The 8,342-nt window shown below is 49.8% G+C and overlaps 1 non-coding gene across 1 annotated transcript; it reads left to right on the plus strand.

Moving 5' to 3' along the window:
• Positions 1 to 6,986: 6,986 nt before the first annotated feature.
• Positions 6,987 to 7,132, plus strand: LOC117725016 (small nucleolar RNA SNORA48). The gene has a single exon (XR_004608883.1). It is a non-coding gene; the product is annotated as a small nucleolar RNA SNORA48 (small nucleolar RNA).
• The last annotated feature ends 1,210 nt before the right edge of the window (positions 7,133 to 8,342 follow it).

Below are 8,342 nucleotides of genomic sequence, written 5' to 3' on the forward strand. Positions count from 1 at the left end.
CCCTGAGTCTGACTTGGAATATAAGCCTAACCCTTGGCTCGCTTGTCTATAAAATGGGGCTGACATCTGTATAGCTTGGAGTTGGGGGAGGGGGTATTAGTAACCTCTTTCATCATTGTGGCAAAATTCTAAACCAGAAGGGTGTGTGTCGGCTCACGGGTTGAAGGTAAGTCATGGAGGCGGGAACACCAGGCAGAGGGTCATGTTGTGTCCGCAGTCAGGAAGCAGGGAACTGGTACTCAGCTCACTGTCTCCTTTTGGTTCCTCCTAGGACCCCAGCTGGTGAAATGGTGCTGTTCATGTTTACAGTGGCCCTCCCACCTCAATTAACCTCACCTAGAAACTTCCTCGTAGACACAGAGATGTGTTTCCCTGGTGATTTTGGATCACACTGAGTTGACAGTCATGACTCAGGCTCCTTCTTCACTTAACTCTTTTGCCTCAGTCTGCCTGTCTGTAAGATGGGGTATGGCAGCCGAGCTGATGTGAGGGTGGAGGGAGCTGGGGCTATAACGTGGTATTCAGCATACATAGCAAGTGCTAGCTGTAGCCATGGCCACCAGCTGTCTTGGGACTGGAGAACTTTGCACCTTCTGGTCCCCAGGGGTATGACACAGAGAGGCCTGTGCACTGTGGACAGAGCGGGATGCTGTGGGTCAGAATAGAGCAGGTCTCTCAGCTGCCAGCCCTGGGCCTGGCTCCTTGTCTTTTTACACTCAGGAGACAGGAAAATGTTCCCACACCAACACTTCAGACCACATACCCAAACCACTGTTCTCAGATGAGTGTGTTCCTTTCAAAAGGATCTTCGATATGCATATGGAAATGTTCCGGGTTTAGCTGGGAGCAGGGATGGGAGGGAGGCATCGATCATGGCATGCGTCTGTCCTTTTGACTTTTGGACCATATGAATGGCTCAGATTTGAAAATACACACAACGGGGACGCTCCGGGCAGAAGGAAAATGGTCCCAGATGGAAGCAAGAGTGTCGGGAAGGAAACAGGAGCAGCGCAGACAGAGACGCTAGTAAACACAAACGATCTGGGATGTGAAAGACAAGAAAACGAATGTTTAACATCAAGAACTTAGGGTCATGTGACCATAGGATGTGAGGCAGGAAGAGTATGCAAGATTTGGAGTGATTTAAAGTTCCTCACTGTCTAAGACATTGGTAAGAAGCTGACAATATGATCACACCAGTAACCCAAGGACTCTCTTGTCTCCCGCCTTCCCTGATGGGACAGTAATTCAAAGGATTGCTAAGTAACCAGCAGAGGGTGGGGCAGGATCATGCTTAAACACACACACACACACTCTCTCATACGCTCACACATACTCACACACTCACACACTCTCATACACTCACACATACTTTTATACACTTATACACATGCTCACATACACATTCACACACACTCATACACACACACACTCTCTCATACACTCACACTCATACACTCACATACACTCACACACACTCTCATACGTTTATACATTCACACACTCATACACACTCACACTCATATACTCATGCACACACACACTCACGCACACTCACACATACACTCATACATTCATACTCACACATACTCACACATTCACACACACTCACACTCACAAACTCATACACTCACATATTCACACACACACTCACATACTCATACACTCACATATAAGCATATACACTCACACTCACACACTCATACACACATTTATATACTCACACATACACATTCACACACACTCACACACTCACACTCACACAAACTCATACACTCACATATTCACAGACACTCACATACTCATACACTCACATATAAGCATATACACTCACACTCACACACACACATTTATATACACTCATATACTCACAGTCATACACTCACACATTCAGACACACACTCGTATACACTCACACACACTTATACATACTCATATGCATTCATACACACACACACTCATATACACTCACATTCATATACACACATAGACTTATACATATACACTCATACACTCACAAACTCATATAACACATACACACACATACACACACTCATACACACACATACACACACTCATACATACACACACGAGCTTGTGCTGGAATGTTAAGGAATGGCTGTTTATAAACACAGCCGTACCATACATCTCATTCTAGAACTTGCTTTGGTTTTTGTGGCTTTGTTTCCATTGTCACACAGAGAATCTCTCCGCTTGTTACATCCACTTGTATTCCAGTGGAGGGCAGCTACGACAAAACACCAGTCTGCCAGGTCCTCTGTGGCTATGCAGGCACAACTCTGGAGCTGGCTGGGGTGTGAGCAACAGGACAGGGAGAAGGCAGAGCCCGTGGGGACTGAGGGACAGTGGACAAGGCCTGCTCTCATCGGGACCAGAGTCTCACGCTAACCACACACAGAAAAACCTAATGCCCTTTATAAAAGAAGGGCAGGCTGGGTGAAGTAGCACACACCTGAAATCCCAGCTATTTGAGAAGCTGAGGCAGGAGGATCAAAGTCCAAAAGTCAGCTTGGGTTGCCAGTGAGTTCAAGGTAACTTCTCAATATCCCATCTCAAAGTAAAATTTAAAAGAGAGCTGGTGTTAGCTCAACAATAAATCTCTATCATTGAGCATGGAAAGGTCTGGGGGTTGAACCTCCAGTGCAGCTAAAATAAAACAAAACAAAACAAAAACAAAAAAAAAAAAGTATACCCTCCATCAGACATCTGGGCCTCCTCTGGGTCATACTGCATCGCACCGCCTGAGAGAAGAGCCACTGCCATTTTAGCAAGATTGCAAAGGACAGGAAGCAGTTACAGAGAGTGAGGTGCACCCACGGAGCGCTAGATGTGTCTCAGAGAACAGAATTCAGTCTGACTCTGTCTGAAGGACCCTAAGCAAGTCCCACACTCACCCAAGCCTCCGCTTCACAGTTCTAAGATGCTGTGACTTACAGTATTGTCCCCATTTCACTGATAAGATCATGGAGGCCCAGTGGCGTTTGAGATTGACTTGACTGTAAGTAAGATAAATAAAGTGGAGGCCTCTGTAGCCCCAGATGGTTGTTCTTTACTCCCAGGGGGTTCCAGTAGTCATGGGACAGCTCCCAAGGGTGAAAACCTAGGGTGTCTTCAGTTTGGAGCCATAAACCTATAGCCACAGAGAAGCAAGTGGGGGTCAGGGGGAGGGCATTCACAGGCTCCCAACTGCTTTACTTAGAATGTTGGGTACACACACCTCTTCTGACTCCCACTTACCTGGCCAGAGCTGCTCCAGCACGTCTCCCAACCATCTCCCAGGAGGCCGAGCATCACAGGAGGGCGCATCTCAGGCACCACTGAGCACCAGCCAGGTACTGGGAAGTGGTTGGTAGGAGTTGAAGGCTAGGTAATGAGAATCAGAATCATCCCCAAACAACTCTTCTCTGTCTTCTGTGAGCCATATGAGGTCTGTGAGCATGAACAGGAGAGGCTGAGCATGATGGGTAAGTTGAGGAGACATGGACCAGTTTATGAGCGGACAAAGACAGGAAGAGCCAGCATCCAGGCAGACATGACATAACAGCAAGCCACTGTCCATGGGGATCATCCTGACTGCCCCTGGCTGGAGGTCCCTGCCGTGGACCAGGATATCTATGGACATCCCATCAAACTCTCCTAATGTGCTAGAAATAAAACACCTGCACTCTACAGTCAAGGAAAGGGCTGCAGACCAAGGTACAGGCTTGTAATCTTAGCCACTCAAGAGCCTGGGGCAAGAAGACCACCACGTAACCCTAGGCAACTTGCAAGACTCACCTCAAAACAACAAAAAGGGTTGAGGTTGCAGCTTACTGGTAGGCCCTGGGCTCAATCCCCAACTCTGGGGGTGGGGGAGATCTTAATTGTATAAGTTGGCCATGGCCAAGGACCAAGAAGTAACTGGTGGCCCCAAATCCCCTTATAGAATCTCCCCAGAACCCACCAGCCCTTTGCTGCCAAAGTCAGGTAAAGTAGCTTTGGAAGAGAGAGGGGGAGGCTGCTGTCCAGGGGCATCTAGAAAACTTAGAAGATACTGCCACCTGGTGAGGGTTACCTAGGGCACAAAGGCGCCCAGTCCCTGGGGGAGTCCAGATCTGCAGTGCAGGGCGCCACCTGGAGGCAGATCGCAGCACAGCACTCCTCCTCTGGGCTGGGTGGAGAGGTGGCTTGAAATCACACAGAAACCTGGACCAAAAAGCACACTGTTCTGGTGTCCCCAGCACCACCTGTCCCTCACTCTCGTCCCAAATCACCAGGTGCCCTGATTCCAGACACACTGGGTCTGTCCCTAGCCCTGTCTCTAGATATGAACTGAAAGTCACCTAAGGCTTAGGAACTGCAAGTGGCTCATTTGAGGATTGGCTGTCTGGACTCTTAAGCTCACTCTCTATCCAGCCACTAGCTAACTGTGTGACACTGGGCAAATTGCTGCCCTTCTCTGGGCCTCAACTACTCCTTCTGTTACATTGGGTAGCATAGAGGACAGATAAGTCTGGCTTTTAGCTGCAACCATGATAATTAAAGTTGATTAGCCTCTGCGTGTCTCAGTTGCTCATCTGGAAAATGGGTTGATGGCCCATTTGCTTACTCTCTTCCATCAACCAAAGAAGAGCTTGGCTCCTGGAAGTGCCCTAAGAATGTTCCAGACAGCCCCTTACAGCCCAGACTCTGGTTGTGGACTGGACTCCATACCAGCCAGGAGCTCTGGTTGGTAGGATAGTACTCCCAGTGGGGCCCGGGCATGATTAGGAGAGGGCTCCTTCCCCTCCTAACGTCCCCTCTTACCTCACACTGATGCCTGTGGACACAGTAAGTGCAGATCTCCTCAGCTTTGCAGTCTGCAACCACAGCAGCTGGTGGTAACCACCCCCAGTTGATATTCTAGGGAACTAGAAACAGGTGTCCTGCGCTCAGCTCACCCCATGCCCAATGAGAGGAAGCAGCAACTGTAGCCTCCCTGGAGCATTAGAGGGTCAGCTGAGGCAGGGACTCACCTCTCCTCCCTGCCAGAGACATGCAAACCAGCATGGGGACAGCCCCGGCTTCGGTCTTTATAGGTGCTGTGTTTCTCTGCATGAGCTTCAGTTTCATCATTTGTGAACTAACCCATGGTCTCTTGGCTTAAGAGAAAACTTCTCTCCTAAAAGCCCTCCATCAGTGGTGGGCTGGGGGTGCAGCGTTTGCCTAGCACATACAATGCCCTGGAGTCTATCCTTGGCACCACATAAACCTGAAATGCCGTCATGAACCTGTAATCCCTGGGGGGAGTGAGGGCAGAAGAGTCAAGGATAGCCTTGGCTACATAGTGAGTTTGAAGCCAGCCTGGGCTACATGAGATCCTACTTATGAAGCAAATAAACAGAAATCAGTGTCTCCCGCTCCAGACTGAACATTGTCTGTGCCTAATGCCTGTCCTTACTGGTGCGCTGGGGACAGGAAGGCAGGCCTAGCTGCTCAGGCTACAGGGAGGGACACAATGGATGTCTCCTCCTTTCCAACACTTGGGGGAGAACAAAGGTGGAAAGAAGGAACTTCCGCTTACCAAACACCTCAGCCTCTTGCACCTTCATTTACATCCTAAGCCACCTGGCTTCTCTGGAGCCCTGCATGGAGTGCACGCATCACGAGCAGAGCATGCTGCATGTGGCACGTCGCTCTGTCCTTCCAGTAACTTCAGAAGTGGGCACTGTCTTTGTTTTATAGAAAAATCAAGGCTCAGAAAAACTGAAGTAGAGGAGGCTGGATTCAAACCCAGCTGTGGGCTAGGGAACAATGGCCCTTTCAGATTCTGTCTGACTTTAACCCCACCACCCCGTACACCCATTAGCCATTGAACCCCAAGTTTACAGGAGAGGAAACTGAGCTTCCAAAAGGGAAAGGAGGCTCCGGGTCCTTTTCCCCCCGCCTTCCTGGCGGATGCCTTGGGAGTCAAACAGATTACAGTAATCAGCTAATGCCTGCGTGGTGCTCAGAGATGAAAAGCTCTCATTGAGTGTGCTAAGTATGATGATTAAATGGGAAGGTGGAATTAGCCTCGCAGGGGGAGCTGGCTGCAGCCATGGGAGAGGATTAGCCACTCGCTGAGAGTTTAAGATGCAGGTGGGCAGAAGAGGGGACCGGTCCTGTTCATCTCGGAATGAGAGATTCTGGGGACCTGGGAGCAGCGGTTGAGCCAAGTGATGACAAGCCAGCGGTCACGGTCACGGAGAGCAGAGTGGACCCTCAGCTCCTCGTCTGCTCATTCTTTCATTCATTCATTCACCTCCCTAGCCTGGGACTCCTGTGGACTTACTGGTTCTCAGACACTCTGCTAGGTCCAGGGATATAACCAAGAGCAATGCAGAAAATGCTGGAGACACTCCCAGCCTCGTGGGGGAGACAGGCATTCTAATCATAGATCGTGAAAGTGTTGCTCCTTTTAAGTTTCCTGACAGTATCCACGAGCTTTTTTATTTTTAAGGACAAATCCTCCTGTTGTTTCTGGGTTACGGCAAAATTAAGGGTACAGACTTCTCAATCTCTCCCGCCACCCACTCCCGACCCATGCCCACACGGTGCCCACCTATGAATGTCCGCTATCAGAGTGACACATTTGCCATGGCTAACATGGTCCATGGCTGATAGATCCGGCACTCTGGGTGGTATGTGTTCAGCGGGTTGGGACAATGTACTCATGGCATGTATGTTAGCGTATGCTTTCCGAGGCCTTATTCTTTTTAAAGGGTTTACACAGCAAATTATTTACAGAAGGAGACATAAGAGGCCTCTGCAGCAAGGGTTGGGGGTTCAAGGGCTAGACATGACAGAGCGTGGTAGAAGCTGGGTCACAGGGACATGAAGTTCGCCATAGTATCCTTTTTTTTTTTTTTTTTTTTTTTTTTTTTGGTAAATGCTTCAATATTTCCATGGTAAAAGTTTATAATAAAAACACACAACCTCCCTCTACACACACACACACACACACACAACCTTGGCAATAGGCAAAGAACCACCTTGTTGGTGGTGTGGTTCTTATATTTGTCAAGGACAGAGCAGATTGGGGAATCTTTTGTTCATCCTAGCTTGATGCCTGGCTTGGTGGCCAAAACCGTCTTATGCTTAGGACTCAAAAAAATCAAAACCAATCCAGTGCAGGTAGTGCAGCTCGGGAGGAGGAAGATAGACAGAGACCAGTGGATCACCGTGCCACTCACAGACCTGTCCTCCAGCGCCTGGCACGGGCAAGCCATAGACACCCACTTGCTACCATGCCATGCAGTGCTGATGGAGGATGTCACCCAGGGATCCGCCAGCCATGTGGCCAGCCTGTAGCAGGAACCACCACAATGTATGTGTGTGTGCTGATCAGATGGAGAGAAAGAGAAATGGAGCAGCTTGGGAGTTACGAAGAGAGACGGAACCTGAGACTGGAGGGTGGAGCGAAGAAGCCTGGTGTGAGTGGCCAGCCCCACCACCTGAGTCCATGGTCAGGTCCCAGCACAAGCTGCCTATGAAGGCCATGTCTGAGTCCTGCACAGCAGGGGGTCACTGTCAATGTCCGTAGTTCATATAACCACTAGAGAACATGAGGATGTCTCTGGTCTGGACCACCACCAGGGACCATGCAGATGTCCAGAAACTGTGCATAACTGGCCCCACTCATCACTAGATGCAGTGCTCCAGGGAACTGGTACCATCTCTCACTGGCAGAAGCACTCGAGAGAGCAGGCGAGGTACCCTGCCTGATGGCAAAGGCATGGATGAGCCAGCCCCAAGGGTGTATGAATGGGAGAGCTGGCCCAGCTCCTCACAGGCTGCAGCACTTGGGAGAGTGGGCCTTGCAGTTTGACTGGGCAGCACAGTAGAGCCGGCTCTGGAGGCATGGGTGCTGGCAAGCTGGCCCTGAGGGCATGGGAGCAGCAGAGCTGACCCTGCCTCCTGCGGATGTTAGCATTAGGTGGCCTAGCCAGAGCAGTGCTGGAGAGCTCACCTTGGTGGTGCAACTGAGGAAGAGCTGGCTGGCTGATCAACTCAGCTACCACCCAGGTCCAGATCCAGGGCTCTGAATTGTCCCACCCCTATATCATCTGCAAAGGGTTGGGATGCATGAAATGGTCAGTCCTGCTTCTCCATGAAAGCAACAGGATCTCCATGACACAGGACAACAACAGGATAGCAAGGAGGAGTCCCGATGAGGATCCAATATTGATGATGTCACAGAAGCCAGAGACCTCGAACCAGACCAATGACTCATTGCAATGAATATTTGCAAGTGAAGATGTGCAGACAGATGTGGGACACACAGTGACACACTACAGCTTCCATGATGAGATGTTTTCTAT

This window comes from Arvicanthis niloticus, chromosome 20 (assembly GCF_011762505.2).
Source record: "Arvicanthis niloticus isolate mArvNil1 chromosome 20, mArvNil1.pat.X, whole genome shotgun sequence".
In the NCBI taxonomy this organism is placed as follows: domain Eukaryota; kingdom Metazoa; phylum Chordata; class Mammalia; order Rodentia; family Muridae; genus Arvicanthis; species Arvicanthis niloticus.